General features: G+C 42.7%; 1 protein-coding gene across 4 annotated transcripts in view; it reads left to right on the forward strand.

The window, feature by feature from the left end:
* Nucleotides 1-17,500, forward strand: part of LOC143297871 (tubby-related protein 3-like) — a 144,285-nt gene that overhangs the window by 17,363 nt on the left and 109,422 nt on the right. For 3 of the 4 annotated variants that reach the window (XM_076610398.1, XM_076610402.1, XM_076610401.1), the window contains exons 1-2: nucleotides 8,227-8,327; nucleotides 13,590-13,788. The gene's annotated coding sequence lies outside the window, so the exon portion shown is untranslated. Of the gene's footprint in view, nucleotides 1-8,226; nucleotides 8,328-13,589; nucleotides 13,789-17,500 lie in introns of those variants that run through there. The other variant, XM_076610399.1, reaches the window with a different exon arrangement.

Here is a 17,500-nt window from a genome sequence, read left to right on the forward strand (position 1 = left end):
TGTGCCTGTGTGTGTGTGTGTGTTGTGTTTGTGTGAGGGTGTGTGTGTGTATGTGTGTGTGTGTGTGTGTGTGTGTGGGGGGGGGGGGGTAGAAGGGGCAGGGGAAAGGACAGATGAGTTGTGGGGGTGGTGGGGGTGGTGGGTGTGCTGGGGATGGTGGGGGTGGGGGGAGGGGCAGTATAAAGGTGGAAAGAGGTCGTCACAAACAACGTCAGTTGCCATTCGATCATAACTGACTTTGATGAGTTACTGTGACAAGTAGCTTGTTGTTCATAGTCCCATTACAGAGACTTACGTTGTTGGTCATTGGTTTCTCAGTACTAATTCCGTGCCTGTGAGAACGAAATAAACGCCCCTTGAAAACATCGTTAAAAAAAAAAAAGAGAGAAAATTTTCGGAGAAAAAACGGCACAGGATTCTTATGGTGAGGAAAAAAAACTGTCAACAGCGTACAAGCATACACGAACAATGGTTGCCTCCTAAACAGGGAGTTATCGAAACAACTGATTTGTGAAAACGGTGTTTCTGTTAACAAATAGTAAAGAGTGGTAACTCTCTCCATTACACAAGGTACACAACTTCAAGTCAGTGATGCTTACGCTACCGATTCAGCTAGCACACAGGTAAATAAAAGGTACATTGGAACAAATCCAGACACTTCCTCAAAAATGGAAGCGCCGGGCCTGTCCTTATACCAATCATTTGACATGTGCACACAGCAGCAAAGACAGAAGAAATGTGCAAACACAAATTAGCTTTTATTCAGGACTGGCATAGCCTCATTAATCCTGAATAAGCCACACAGAACACATGGACAATACACAACAAATACATGGTTGTCTCGGTGGTTTATCAACTGGAAATTAACCATTTATTTGTTAATTTCCAGGTGTTTCTGTTAGTTTGGTTTATCGTCATCCAGTGGTTCTCTCCCTTCGATCCACTCTGAACACGTCACTTGAGACCGTGAACTGCTGATGTCTTGTTCACATGCTCAGTTTCAGTTTCAGTCGCTCAAGGAGGCGTCACTGCGTTCGGACAAATCCATATACACTACACCACATCTGCCAAGCAGATGCCTGACCAGCAGCGTAACCCAACGCGCTTAGTCAGGCCTTGAGGGGAAAAAAAAAAAGGTGAATAAATGATAGATAAGCTTACACAAATAAATAAATAAATAATAAATAAAAAACTATAATATAATGCTCTGTGTGTGTGTGGAGGGGGGGGGGGGGGGGGGGGGGAGAGAGTGGGGACCTGAAACATGATGCCTTGACTCTTGGCCCCATGTCTAGGAGGCACACACTGTTTGTCTCGAAGACTGGGCACTGACGTAAATCCGTTCTGTGTTTTGATTCGTTTGTATAGCGGCGCTGCTCTCCCTTGGCCCAGCAAACTGAACGACAGGGTCAGATAAAAAAAAAAAGTGAGCCACTTTAGGGTGTTGACTTGTTATGGTGGTCCAGTGTTCTGACCTCGGAAAGTAGACCAGTCTGTCTTGACGTCACGCATGCGCGAAAACACACACACACACGCACACACACACGCGCGCGCGTCCGGCGCACGCACACACACGCAAGACATGACACATTCTTTATTTCGAGGATAATAGATAAGCACTGGTGTGTAAAATAAAACAAATGAAATTCATGAGATAATGTAAAATATTTCCTTTTCTTAAATAAACGAAACAAGTTGTTGTGTTACCTAACTTAGGTTTTCGCACGCAGTCACACTGAAGAACCAGATATGCCGCCGCAGCCCTCGGTACACCAGACGCAGCTGGACTGGTGACAGCACTGGAAGCGGCAGCCCTCGGTACACCAGACGCAGCTGGACTGGTGACAGCATCATCCCACGGAAAAGGACAAGAAGCCACCTCTGTGTGTGGCTTGGCAGAAAGCAGGGACGAGAGTGGTCTGGGGACAGGTTTGGGGATTTCAGGATTTGGGTCTCGAGGAACAAGGAAACGGCGATTGCGGCGTTGGGGTCCATGGGGTGTCTGGACCTTGTAGTCCCTGTTGGGAAGGGAGTGAATGATGGTCCCTGGAGTTTGGGCTGGATGTACCCAAACTGGCTGACCAGGATGTAGAACAGTTGCTGAACGGGCACGGTGAGCTCTATCAAAATTGTCTTTCTGCTTCTGCTTCTTGATTTTGTCTCTTTGTCTGAAGTCCCTCCACTTCTTCCCCTTCTCACGGGAGAGCTGCGAAGGTGCTGATGGGACAACAGTGCGGACTTTTCTGCCAAACAGCAGCTCGGCAGGACTCAGGCCCTGCTCCAATGGTGTGGACCGGTAAGCGAGGAGAGCCAGGTAGGGGTCTTCTGCCTTTGTAAGTAATGACTTCATGGTTTGGACCGCCCTCTCCGCTTCTCCATTACCCTGTGGGTAGTGGGGGCTGCTGGTAATGTGAGTGAACTCGTACTTCTGTGTGAATTCCTGGAACTGTCTGCATGCAAACTGGGGACCGTTATCGCTTACAACGATTTGTGGAATTCCATGGCGAGCAAAAATACTCTTAATGTGAGATATCACATGATTGGCTGTGGTGTTACTCAGTGTGACCACCTCAATGTAGCGTGAGTAGTAGTCAACAACCAGAAGATACTGCTGTCTTGAAATCTCAAACAAGTCCATGCCAACCTTTTGCCATGGGAATGCCGGTGTGGCAGTTGTGATGAGGGGTTCTGGTGGTACACGTCTCTCTTTGATGCAGATTGGGCACTTCTGGACCATGGACTCAATTTGGACTGATAGCCTGGGCCACCAAACACAGTCTCTGGCTAGTGCTCGACATTTACCGATGCCTTGGTGTCCAGTGTGCAGCTTCTCAAGGATGTCAGCTCGCAGGATTTCTGGAATTATCAGTCTGCTCCTGTAGAGAAGTATGCCCTCTTGCACTGTGATTTCTGAGCGGACAGACCAAAACACCTTCAACTCTGGATCATCTGGACTCGAACCTGGCCAGCCTTCCTGGACATATCGGTATAGCACCTGACAAACTCTGTCTCTCATACATTCATTTCGAATCTGTTCAAGTCGCCACTCTGATGCTGGCTGGTTCTGGATGACCTGATGTACGAAGAGATCATCCTCCTCTTCTTGCGTCTTCTCTTCTGGTTTTTGTTTTCCTGCTGGTGCACGTGACAGAGCGTCAGCTGTCACAAGGTTTTTTCCTCTTATATACTCGATGGAGTACGAGAACCGCATCAGACGCATTCTGAATCTCTGAATCCTGGGTGGCAGATCTTCCAGGCCTTTAGACTTCAGAAGGGCCAAAACGGGCTTGTGATCTGTTTGGATAACTAAATCCTGCAGCCCTACAATGTAATCTGCAAATTTCTCACATGCCCAAGTCACAGCAAGGGCTTCACGTTCAACTTGCGCATACCTTCTTTCTGTGTCTGTCATGCTCCTGGATGCATAGAACACTGGTTTTAAGTGTCCATCTGACTGTTTCTGTAGGAGGACTGCACCAAGGCCAAATGAGGAGGCATCGGCTGAGACCACTGTTTTTCTGGTTGCATTGTAGTGTGCCAAGACTGGAGCTTCTGTCAACTGCTTCTTGACTTTTTGGAATGCTGCCTCCTGAGCTGTGGCCCAAGTCCACTCAACATCATTTTTCAGCAGATCTCTAAGGGCCTTGCTGTCATCTGCTAGGGTAGGTCCTGCAAATTTGGCAACATGATTGATGACTCCCAAGAGTCTCCTTAGGTCTGACACATTCTGTGGCCTGGGAAAATCCTTGATTGCATCGATTTTTTCTGGATCCATGGCTATCCCATCCTTGGAGACAACATGCCCGAGGAATCTGATTTGGTCTTTGGCAAACTGGCACTTGTCTCCATTTAAGGTGACGCCTGCCCGTTGGAGGGTCTCCATCACCTTCTTCAAGTGGATGTCATGCTCTTGCTTTGACGACCCATAGATGAGGAGGTCATCAATGTCACAGATCACTCCATCGTGATTCTCTAACAACTGATTCATGCGTCGCTGGAACACCTCAGGCCCTGAACTTATTCCAAACGGCAACCTGGTATAGCAATACCTCCCATAGGGAGTAATGAATGTAGTCAGTTCTTGACTTTCTTCATCCAAGGGTATCTGGTGAAAACCAGAATTGCAGTCAAGTTTGGTAAACACGGTTGCGCCTGACAGTTGAGCCAAAAGTTCATCAGTTGTTGGCAAAGGATAGTTCTCTCTTCTAACTGATTCATTGAGTTTGCTCAGATCCACGCAGACTCGGACTCTCTCATTGCTCTTGGGGACAACTACTATAGGGGCACACCAGTCAGTTGGCTTGCTAATGCTGCGGATCACTCCCTGCTGTTCCAGCTGATCCAGCTCTACCTTGACCTTCTCTCTCAGAGGGTGGGCTAAACGACGTGGAGCTGACACAGCGTAGGGAGAACACTTGTCTCTGAGGCGGATTTTGTACGATTCCTGTAACTTGCCAAGACCTCTGAAGAGTTCAGGAAATTCTGCTATAAACTGTGTTTCCTCAGTTTCCTTCACTATGTTCACTCGCACAATCATATTCAGGGCAGTGATAGCAGGCCGACCTAGCAATGCTTCCTTGAGGCCACTAACGACGTACACTTCCTGAGTCGTCGTGTGGTTCTGGAAGGTTAACTGTGCTGTGAACTTGCCTAGGCAAGGGATCTGGACTCGGCTTGCACCAAACAGCTTCTTGTTTGATCTCTGTAGTGGTCTCTTGCCTTTTGACACCATTGATGGTGGCACTACAGTGACATCTGCCCCTGTGTCCAGCTTGAACACGTTATCCATGCCTTCCAATCTAACCTTGGCTTTCCATGCATCTGATGTTGCCTTGTGATTGACTGAATCCAGGAAGACATCTTCTCTGCGTGCTTTGGAGTTCTCTTTAGGCCTAAAAAGACTTGCCACTGTTGCTTCTTCTGCTTCTTCCTCCAACCTCCTGACTGAATAAGGCAAAGAGCGACAAACTGCAGCATAATGACCAATCTTGGAACACTTCCTGCATGTGGCTGCTTTTGCAGGACAAGCATCTCTTCTATGTGGACCCCTTCCACACCATGAGCATGGCTTGCTTCCTCCTGATGATGTCCGTTTCCACGGTGGCATGCTCTGTTGTGGTCCTTGTTTGACTTTGTTTACTTCAACTACTTCTTCACTGCTAATACCTTCTCTAAATGTTCTGGACTGCATTGACCTTGCTCTAGCCTTGGACGTTTCTTGGGCTCTGCAAATTTCTACTGTTTGCTGAAGTGTAAGAGTCTTGTTTTGTAGCAGTTTCTCCCGTGTGTCATCGTCTATCACTCCTATAACAATTCGATCTCTGACCATCCTGTCAGGCTCCTTGAAATTGCATGTTTTTGTCAGTTTTCGCAGGGCTGCAACGTATGCATCAATAGACTCATCCTTTGATTGGTTTCTTGAGTGGAACTTGAAACTCTCATACACTTCATGAGTAGTTCCCAAGCAGAAGTCATTGAATTTGTCAAGAACTGTCTCGATGTCTTTATTGTTTTCTCCCTCTGCAAACGGCAAGCCCTCATAGATTTCCTGTGCATCCTCTCCGATACATGCGAGCAGGACGGCACAGCGATACTCTGATGCTTCTTTGTCTAAACGAGTTGCAATTTCGTAATTCTGCCATTGTCGAAGAAATTTTCTCCAATTTGCTTCAATGTCCGAAGAAACATCTAATTTTGCTGGAACTGGAATATTTGCAGTAAAACGCTTCTGTTGTTGCTGTTCTGCTGCCATACTGAAGGTGCCTACTATCAGTATTAAATATTTTGACTAGTCCTGAGCACTGACGTGACGTACACAAAATGTCAAACTATGGTGTTACGGGAGGAACTTGTCAAAGGTCAAACGTCATTGTTTTTAGGCCGACACTGATGTCTGGATCTATTGAGCCACTGTGAATGTGAGTGTGACGTACATTAGCAATGTGCGACACATGAAAACTGATCCGTGTTCGAAGACGTGTGCAAAAAAAAGAGAAAAATTAGACCGTTACCTGTTTTCCACAGTTTTTAACCGTTCTCAACAAACAGTAGCCATCTTCTGACACCATGTTGTGTTACCTAACTTAGGTTTTCGCACGCAGTCACACTGAAGAACCAGATATGCCGCCATGGAGGTTTCAGCTCAAGTCCCCTTTTATATAACTGAATACCGATCGGGCCAACTGTGGATGGCGTACATTTAAGAATAAGGCGACTTGCCTTATGTCACACAAGTCAATACAGTTTCAATAGAACATCATCAGAATACATCCAAGGACAATGTTTACAAAATCTGCAGGTTGCGCGGCCACATCGGAAAAAAAAAAATAATCAAGGGCAACAACTCCCAACCAATACACATAAAATCACAAATTTGTTTTCTTCTCTACTTTTTCCAAACGTTTTTAAAATAATGCCCAAGTGACCTGAATTGCTAAAACAATCTGTCATTACCTCCCACCCCAAAACAACAACAACAACAACAAAACACACCAAAAAACAAACACACAAAACAAACAAACAAAAACAACAACAAAACAAACAATTGTCCAAATAAAATGAAATAAAATAGAAAATAGAAAATACACATTTCTACCAGTACTTTCAACATGTTGTCCTCATTCCCAACTTGTTTTACTTTTCCTCCCATAAAATATCCTAACCACATCCCTAAAACTACAAATTTTAAAAATATCACAATAAACATTCAAATAAAATCAAAACAAAATTAAAGTATTGACACATATCTGAATTAGGATAACAAAGGATTTCCTTTCTTAAGATTTTACAACCCTGCCACCATATCAATGGCGCACCAAATTAAAGTGCAAGAAGAAAGTGCGAAATGAATATATATTATCACTAATATTATAAGTTTTAAAAAAAACATATACATCTTTATCATCATTTTTTTCTTAACAGTTCACAGAAAAAACAACAAACAAACAAAAAGACCCATTAGCGAAATGAAATGAAATTGTCAAGTTACAATGCAAGGGAGGCAACCATATATATATATATATATATATATATATATATAAATCGGCCGTTTTACACAACCATTGGGTTCTTTGCAAATCAGTTCCATATGTAGGTTATTAAAAAAGAAAAAGAAAGAAAGAAAGTATATATATATATATATATATATATATAGAGAGAGAGAGAGAGAGAGAGAGAGATCAAAAGTGTTCTTGTTTCTTATTACTTACATGAAATATGTATTGAAAGTAAGAATCTTTTTTATTTTAAATGAAAATAACCCTGAAATAAACATGTCTTGTCATGTCAAGAGCTGTGTTGTCAGGGTATTTGACAGGAAGAGCTGAGTCAAGCAGTGCCTTTGCATCTCTGTAGTGAAAAAGTAAAAGAATAAAATAGATAAATAAATAAATAAATAAAAGATTTGTTTCTGCGCACAACATATATTTGTGTGTGTGAATGTGTGTGGGTGGCTATGGGTGGGTGTGGGGGTGTTTGTTGGTATTTGTGTTGTTTGTGTGTAGCGTGGGGCCTAGGTAAATCCGCTTGTCTGTTGAGAGCTGGTCTTTTGTGTCCCAGAGACTGCAAATTGTTGAATGTGTGTGATGCAGTTAAGCTTATGTTGTGAAACTCCTTACTGTGCGTTGTAAATCTCTGTGTGTGTGTCACGGTGTGTGTGTGTGTGTGTGTGTGTGTGTGTGTGTCTGTGTGTGTGTCTGTCTGTTTGCATGTTTTTGTATATGCATTTGCACACTTGTGTCAGTGCATGCACATGTGTGGTTGTGTGTGCAGATCACATGAATTTGTCAAGCCGGCCTTTGCATTCATTCAGCGGGTGTTCATGTTGAACAGAAATGGTTAGAACATTGTACTTTGTACACCAGGGTTTGAAAAGGAAACAGAAGACACACAATCATTTAAATACAATACAATACAATACAAAACAATACAATACATCTCAATTTCTATCATATTCAAGTCGTTTTCTTTTCCTTCTTCTTCTTCCGTAGAGCGACCACAATCAACACCCTTCCCTTTCCTTTCCTTTCTTTCTTCCCATTCTATTTAGATTCTATTTCACGGGTAGTTTCATAATCACGATTACACAAAATTGTTTCTTTCACAAAGTGATTTCACTCAAGATAGGTTACTTATCCCAAGTTATGGCCGATTGGGTTTGTGAACAGTCCGTCATGTTTACTGCCGCTTAGCAACGCCAAATCACTTTCCATAATTACTTCCGGTCATGTTTTACAGTGTTGAATTTCGGCCAATCAACACAGACTTCTTTTGTCTTTGCGCATCTATTGTTTTCCACAACAGCGACCGAAACGTTAGGCTGAAAGACGGTAAGATTTATAATATTAACAAATAACAGTTTCTGTGCGTGGCTTATTGAAAAGAAATATTCCGAGTCCCGTCTGTATTGTATATTCATTCAGTTGTGAGCAGGCAGAGAAATGCAATCGAATCGCCCGGTGTTTTTATTGAAATTGAAATTTTCTTTCTGTTTTCAGCATCAGTTTCATGTTCAGACAAATCAATTTCAACGCTTTCGTCAGGATAGTTACCTCACAGTGGTTGGCAATAGATTAACAGATACAGAGACAGCCTCAGATCGATCCTTCATTCCATTGATCAGTTTATGAAATTTCGGCGGCTTTGCGAACTTATTTTTCCCTACAAAGGCAAACGTATACAGAAAAGCAACTGGAAGGTCGAATTCAAAGAAAGTAGGAGTTTCAGAATATATATGTGTATCACTCTGTCAGTATCAGATAGTTGGAACTGACGTAAATTATAATGCCCGTAGTTAGATCAACTTTACAAGACAGTTCAGTTTGGCCAGTTGTAACATTCACAGATTCAGTCAAAATGTTAGCATCCTCACAACTCCAGCAGCATGCTTGCATGACAGCTATGAAGACCTGTTAGGTTTTAGTGAGTTCTTTCCAGTAGTTTATTGGCTTTTTAAATATTTCTTATTACCATTTCCAAACACAGCCTAAAGTAAAATGTTGTTTCTGTTTCTTCTCTCCTGTTACTGAGTGTTCTCTATTTTCTGTGAAAATGAAACATCCTGCACAGAAATAGGCAGACATGCCTGAATATGCTTTGTCTGTCTGTCTCTCTCAGTACATGTGTATTTGTGTGCATGTTTGTGTGTGTGTGTGTGTGTGTGTGTGTTGCTTGCTCACACTGTCTTGCCAGTCTTCCTTGCACACACAAACACACACGCACACACACGCACACGCACACACACACACACACACACACACACACACACTACACACCCATGTACATATGAAAATACACTGTATTTTCATACACATACCCAGTGACACACATACGTGTAGTGATCTAATCATTTATCCCATGCTCCTATACATGATACAAAGACATGTAAAGAAAGCCTGCTATGATTTCTTTGGGTTTTATGCATCGTCGTAGGCATACTGCAGCCTTGAGAGACTGTGGAGTTGTGGTCTGGGTGATGTTTCAGGCACAGCATCGGTGCTGGCTTGACAGGCCTATTCAGGAATGGCTGTCTCTCCCACACTTTTCCAGGCTTTGGGCCTTCCTTCTTTGCCATTTTGCCTCTGACTGTTGGGCAAGTGTCTCTTTGAAATTGGAGAGGCCTTTTCTGCACTGTCTGTCTCCAGGATGATCTTTCAGAGTCAGTTACATATTTTCACATATCTGGGTTAATGCCCAGGATCTTCAGGTCACAACATCTTTGTTGAAAAGTGATTTGAGCATAGGCTACAGCAAATGGTAAATTCAGTAAATTTCACTTTGATTCTTAAAAGAGGTTTGAAATGCTTCAATTGAAGGATAAAATATTGAATGGTTAGTTCTGCTATATTGTATGATGAATATATGTATATTTTGAAAAAATAGTGTGTGTGTGTGTATTCGTATTTACATTTCATTAAGGGCCAAATGTATTATATTTATAGCCAGTAAATGGACACTGTAATATGTTGGCATAAAAACCCTGACGTGTTCATGAAATATGAAATGCCATGGAATAGGACTTAACCAGATGAGAGTTATCATGACAGTCAACCTGACATACTGATCAACGTAACTGTTGCTGTCATTATTGGATAGACATGTTGGTTTTTGTTGGTTTTCTTTTGCTTTTTCTTTTTTTTTTCTTCTTCTTCTTTTTTTTGTGTTTTTTTGTTGTTGTTTTTTTGTTTTTGAGGGGGTATAGAGCCTAGTAGGTGGGGGTTGTCAGCTGTAGGCAGTGTAACTAATACAGGTGCAGAATCACAAAACCAAACATTTTACATTGTGTGCTGCATTCTTTGAGACTGCTGTATTTGTTGTTGTTGTTGTTTGGGGTTTTTTTTCTTCTCCTTTTTGTTTCTTTAATTCACTTTTTTGGGTAACTTGATATTAAAAAAATCCACAACAAAAACTGCGATGTTCTGCTTTTTGTCCATATACCACTAAAATGATCAGTCTGCTCAGACAAGGGATTTCTCATCTAGTGGAACCAGCTTTTTGTCCATATACCACTAAAATGATCAGTCTGCTCAGACAAGGGATTTCTCATCTAGTGGAACCAGCTTTTTGTCCATCATGTACCATTAAAATGATCAGTCTGCTCAGACAAGGGATTTCTCATCTAGTGGAACCAGCTTTTTGTCCATCATGTACCATTAAAATGATCAGTCTGCTCAGACAAGGGATTTCTCATCTAGTGGAACCAAAAAAAAAGCATGCAGAGAAAAGACAACAGCGCAAATATTGTATGTAAATCTCAGTCGGGATGCCAGGGGCCCTTTCAAAATGAACAGTGTCTTCACTGTCTGGATATTGTGTGCAAGAAAATTCCTCTTTTCTATCACTCTCTTGACCTCTGGTTTGTCTCTGTTATTTCTGTCATCTCTTCCTTTCTTATTTTCAGCCTTGCTGGTCCATTTTCTAGAAAGCCTTGACTATTTTTTGGTCTTGTTTCTTGGCTTGATAATTGGGTCACTCTCATTATCATTGTATTCTTTATTTGCACATTGGATGTGTTAGGATTAGAAATCTGTTGACAGTTTTGGTTTTATGTGCCTGTTAGTATATATTATGTTTGTTTATTATGTATAATTGTATTCATATGTGGATTACTTTGTATTTAATCCTTTGATGAAAAATTAATGGATCGTTCAATGTCAGGAGCGTGTGTGTGTGTGTGTGTGTGTGTGTGTGTGTGTGTGTGTGTAAAGCAGTTAGTGTTCATCAGCAGCACAAACTTAAAACACCATAAGAATCAAACAAAAAATCTCATGCTCCCAATATTGTACATGCTGTGCAGAGGGTCATACAGTAGTAGCCCATTTTTATATGAAATGGCTTTATTCTGCTTGCAAAGGGCTGAAGCCACACAGCATCATGCTGATGAAACACAAATGAAAACAGCACCCGAGATTGTGAAAGCAAGGGGAATAACTATGTGTACTATTTTGCTCAGAACGTTTCAGCAGTTATGCACCTTAGCTTAAATTCTTTTCAGCTGGCATGTTGTTGACAATGACAGCAAATGTTGAAAAAAATGGGGAAATGGTTTATTTGTTTTAGCAATCAGTATAAGAGGGGTGTGTCTGTGTCTGTGTCTGTGTGTCAATGTGAGAGAAGGAGAGACAGAGACAGTGACAAATTGAAAATCTATGAGAAAATGATCAATCTGCATTCTTAAATGCATGCTTGAAAATGAAACTGAATATGTTCAGCATTTTAAAAACTGAAAAATATAATTATAATCAATTATTGATGTCAACACTTACAGGTCTGAGGTTCAGCTACTGAATGGTGAACTGAAGTCACAGATACTTCCAGTTGATGAATTATATTTCATCATGTCAGGGTTTTGTTGTTGTTGTTTTCATTTTGATCTTCCAAAGTCTGTGAACTTTGGCAAAATTGTGAACCAGTTAACGTGGATAAATACATGTCAGTTATTAACTTATTATGATGACATTTACACAGTGCTACAGCTAGTAATCAGAAAGATCATGTCAGAGGTTTTCCCTCGGCAGCCAGTAGCCATGTAATCAGGCACTACCTCGAACATTTGGGGAGTAAATCTGAGAAGAAAATCTGATCTGAAGATGGATTTGTCTGCTCTGCTTGATTTGACTTACCCAACTTGTTCCGCATCTTAGGCTTTGATACACAGCCGACAGACCTGGGGGAATCTGGTGAATGAGTCTTCTGTTTGGCACCCCAGTGAACCTTGACAGAGTAAAGGGAGGAGAAGGTGAAGAAGAATAGTGATGCTGCTGCTTTTTATGATGATAGCAATGCTGAAGATGTTGCTGCTGATGATAATGGTGCCAGTAGTGATGATAATGATGGTGACAGTGCTGGCTCAGATGGTGATGATGCTTATGACTGCTTGGTTTTGGAGGCTGCTGTCATTGTCGTTGTTCTAGGCAGTGTGAACTAGCACAACCTAGTCTACTGGTTTGGAGGCCGACTGCTGTCATTGTCGTTGTTCTAGGCAGTGTGTACAACCTAGTCTACTGGTTTGGAGGCCGACTGCTGTCATTGTCATTGTTCTAGGCAGTGTGTACAACCTAGTCTACTGGTTTGGAGGCCGACTGCTGTCATTGTCATTGTTCTAGGCAGTGTGAACTAGCACAAGCTAGTTTACTGGTTTGGAGGCCGACTGCTGTCATTGTCGTTGTTCTAGGCAGTGTGAACTAGCACAACCTAGTCTACTGGTTTGGAGGCCGACTGCTGTCATTGTCGTTGTTCTAGGCAGTGTGAACTAGCACAACCTAGTCTACTGGTTTGGAGGCCGACTGCTGTCATTGTCGTTGTTCTAGGCAGTGTGAACTAGCACAACCTAGTCTACTGGTTTGGAGGCCGACTGCTGTCATTGTCGTTGTTCTAGGCAGTGTGAACTAGCACAACCTAGTCTAGTTTCCTTTAAAGAGCTTCACGGTTATCATCTTTGAGGTGAAGGGTTTTCCCCCACATGTGACAAAGTTTTATGTTCAATGCATTTGGTTGGGCAGTCCTGATAGTGTCCTGTGTTGTCCTCTGGACTATCAGCAACTATGTCAAACCTTCCTACCTTTCTGACTGAGTGAAGGCTTACCAGTCCATCCCACCATGATGTGCCTTCTTCGTTTGACATACACATGTTTGAAATCCTGCATTACAGCCACAGACACACAAGTCCCATGGTTAGCCCTCTGTGTGGTTCTTGGTTCTGAAATGAAGTCTCTTCCACAAAATACCACACACTCCTCTGAACTTTGGCATCTTTCAAATTATGTTTTGAAACGTATCTGTTCCAACAGTATTTTAAAACCATATATTTATCTTCCCCATGTCATCTGTGTGTGTGAGTTCGTGTGCATGTGTGTGTGTGCGTGTTTGTGTGGAGGTGGGAGAGGTGTGTTTGTGTGTTGAGAGTGTAAGTGTTGTTACACCATTTCAAAAAAAGAATTTCTATGCGAGTTTGTGTCCTTGATATTTTGTCATGCTCCTTAGTCATGCCACACGTATTGTTAAATGCGCTTAGGGCCACATGGTAATGATTGTGATGATGATGATGATGATGATGATGATGATTATCCTGGAAGATTTGTTTGCTGTGGCAGGACTGTGAAGAGAGGGAGGAGGGTTAGCTGAACCTCCCCCTCACCATCACTTCGTGGGTTAGCTCTTGTCTCACCACTTGTCCCACCCCCACCCACCCACCCGCAGGGTCCACGCCCACTGCTTCCCTTTGGTGCTGCCTGCTTCAGTTTTCACTTCCCTTCAGCGCCACTTCTCTCTGGGACACCACTGAGTCTTGAGGTAGGATGTGTTTGAGAGTGGTGTCGGATAACCAGACCTTGCTGTGACTGAGTGCAGATAATGGTGTGATGTGGTGTGGTGGTGGTGTTGGTAGTGGTTGTGTCAGCACTGAATGTGGAGTAGCCAGTGTTTTGTTATTTTCATGTCTTGATGGTTGTGTGTATGATTGTGTGTGTGTGTGTGTGTGTTATTGTAAGTATTCAAGTAACAATGTATTCTCATAGTCATAGATTCTCAATACATAATATGAAACTGAGGCAGCTTCTCAAAGGACCATTACAAATTTGAAACTAGTCATCAGTGGAGATACTGTGCTTGACGTTTGTTTTTATAACCCAGCTCTGCCCCTTTCGGGCCGTGTGCAGACCTATTACAGTGCAAATATTTTCTGCAGAGATTTGCCAAGGACAACGTATATTGCCACAGTTAGTTACGTCCTGTGTGTGCAAAGTGTCTGATGTGTACAAGATCTTTGAGAAATGATCCAAGATAAAAGACTAGCACCCTGACTGCTGCTGAAGGTTAAGGATGGGGTTAAAAAAAATGTGCTGCATGATTCAAACCTGTACCAGAAATGATCTTTTTCAATAACAAAAAATATATATGTATATAGCCATATTGATCTCCATCAGAGTCCGTTTCTGTAATTCTTAGATTCAGTCTTGGCAGATTGTTTTTTCCTTGTTTCAGGATACATGACCTTTAATCATTTCTTTCTTTTTTTTTTTTTTAACCCAAACGTTGTTATTGTGAAGATTACTGTCTGTATGGCAACCATTGTGTATATCTGTGTGTTAGTGTCAGTGTGTTTGTATGTGTGTGTGTGTATTTGTGTGTGTGTGTGTGTGTGTGTGTGTGTGTGAATCCCAAGCTTGATTTACTTATTCACATGTTATGATGATACTATGAAAACCAGATTTAGTGCGAGGAAATTTGCCATGCCACATCTGATGTGACATTAGTCGACACATTCACTCAGTGAAAATGTTCTCCTCTGTCTGCCTGGGTTCCTTTCTGAGTGTCTGTTTGTCTGTCTGTCTCTGTTGTGTTGCAGTGTAACATTCTCCCTCCTCCCCCCCCCCCCCCTTCTTTGCTGTCTATCTCTGTGTTCCTGTTACATAATCATAACCAGCTTTTGTCCCACAACTCACAGTTAACCACACACACACACACACACACACATATATATACATATATATATGCATATTACTATATGTGTGTGTATGTGTATATATATGTGTGTATTTTTATGTGTGTGTTTGTGTGTATAGGTAGATAAATAGATAGACAGATAGATAGATAGATATGCTTGTTTGTTGTGATGCTTCCTTTTGGTATGCAGAACTGGTGCACCGAAAGCTTTGATGTATGTGTATGCTAAATTCCTTTCCTTCATAGACACTTTTCAAACTTTTGCAGGGCTTCTGATAACAAAGATACACATCCCTGACACTGTTCAAATAGAAGTCCACTGAGCAAGTCCCGGGAGCATTCTGAAGCTTTGTGGAACAAACACAAACAGTAGACTTATGCTTGTTATAGAGGGAAACCTGTGTGTTGGAGTTGTAGTCTGACGCTTGGATCATCCTACAGAGAAGAGTTGTTTCCTTTCACCTTCTGATCTGAAGCGTTTCCTTCCCTCCACTTTCCATGATACCTGTCTCTTTACTGCTGTTTCCTGGAAAACACAGTCATCATTTCTTTGAGAGTGCTGCATTTGTCTGCCCACTTCTTGGTCCTGAAACCTGGAATTATGCCAAGAAGCTACGCCAGTTTGCCACCTTTGTGTGCAGCAGTGGCTTAGCATATTTGATGAGAAAGTGCAGGGTTAGAGCTAGCCTCTGAAGGCAGTCTGAGAAACCCTGGAGTGCTGGTCAAACAGTCCATGAGATCCCCAGGATGTGTGACTGGTCAGGAGCCCTCGTTCGTTGGCCTGATGTCTCTTCCTCATCTTCCCCATCAGATTCTTCTTCCTGTAGGTCTGTCGGTAAGGTTCACTACTTTTGGTTGTTTTTCTTTTCCTCAAGGCCTGACTCAGCATGATGGGTTACGCTGCTGGTCAGGCATCTGCCAAGCAGATGTGGTGTAGCGTGTATGGATTTGTCCGAACACAGTGACGCCTCCTTGAGAAACTGAGAGTGAAATTGTTGATCTTCATCTTGGTGGTCGTCTTTTTCTCTTTGTGGGTACCATGTATCTGTCTGGAATGCATTGTGCATCTTTGACTGTAGTGCTAAACAGCTGGTGTGTTTCCTCATTTGTTAGTGGAAAAAATTACAAATGGATCTAAGACTTTTCTTCTTTGGTTGTTGCTGAAGTGAGACTTCGTCACAAAGTAGATGGAACAGCAGTTGAAGAGTTATTAATTTGTTTCATTCTCCAGTTTTGTCTCAGGTTATTGGATACTTCTTTGATAGATCAAGTGACGGTGTGCCCAGTGTAGAAGAAATGTATGTTGTTGTTACTGTTTTGCTGTCCTGTGGTGTGCCTGGTTTCAGTGGCATTACTCCCACACCACTCATCCACAGTCCTCCCTATCCATGGCCTCTCCTGGGTTCGTCTTCCACAGGCCCAGTGCCGGCAGACCACAGGGAACTATCGATGTCAGGTCGCCCACACACCCTCACCAGATGAGATCTTTGCTTCCAAGTCACTGCAGTGGTGTTCAACCGTGCCTTTTCTGATGTGACATGCACATGACATCATACACCAGGCCCCTTACTGACCTTGATAATCACAGTTGTGGAGCCAGACTTAGTGAGCGTCTCCACCAGAGTGGAGACTAGCACCTCATTTGTACAATGACAGCCCTACCGTGGTTTGGCTGGTCCTGAGGACTGACAGGAACTCACTACAAGCATGGAATCAGAGTGGAGATGAAGCTGAGGTCACTATGATTACATGCATGGCGTGAAAGGCCACAGAGTCTGGGACATTATTTTTTCTGTATTAACAATGAGTGAGGAGGAGGATATTGGCCTGGAGGTCCATTGGTGTTGGAGCACATTAGGAGGCTGTACTTCATGGTTCCTTTGAATCCTATATCACGGCATCAGCCAGGCCCAAGAGATACAGACATCTGAAATGCTGGTCAGGAAAACTGAGCATCACTTCAAAATAAGGCATCTGAAAAGTGGATGACACTAGACTGTGTGGTCCCAGTCTTCCCTTTTGAGTCCACAGGACAGTCAGCTGTGGGCAGGAGCCGGTCACAGGCCAACAGAACCCACCTCTGCTGGATCTTGAAGAGCATGAAGTGTTGACAAAGGGCAGTGCTCAGTGGCTGACCTGTTTGCATTATACCTCCTTTGTGAGATGACAGTCTGCACTGCTCATCAGCCTGTATGTCAGCAGCCGTCACAGGCTTCAACTGCCACTTACTATTGACTTACTCGTCAGCCTGCATGTCAGCAGCCGTCACAGGCTTCAACTGCCACTTACTATTGACTTACTCATCAGCCTGCATATCAGTAGCCGTCACAGGCTTAAACTGCCACTTACTATTGACTTACTCATCAGCCTGCATGTCAGCAGCCGTCACAGGCTTAAACTGCCACTTACTATTGACTTACTCACTGAGAATGCTGTGCTGTGATGAGTTGATATTTCTTTCATGTACTGTTTGTCTGTAATGCTCTGACAGTGCTGTACAGATGTGTGAAATATTATAAAATTTATTGTGAAAATGCTTTGCTGTAGTTTGCTTCCCCGT

Source organism: Babylonia areolata, chromosome 23, assembly GCF_041734735.1.
Source record: "Babylonia areolata isolate BAREFJ2019XMU chromosome 23, ASM4173473v1, whole genome shotgun sequence".
NCBI lineage: Eukaryota > Metazoa > Mollusca > Gastropoda > Neogastropoda > Buccinidae > Babylonia > Babylonia areolata.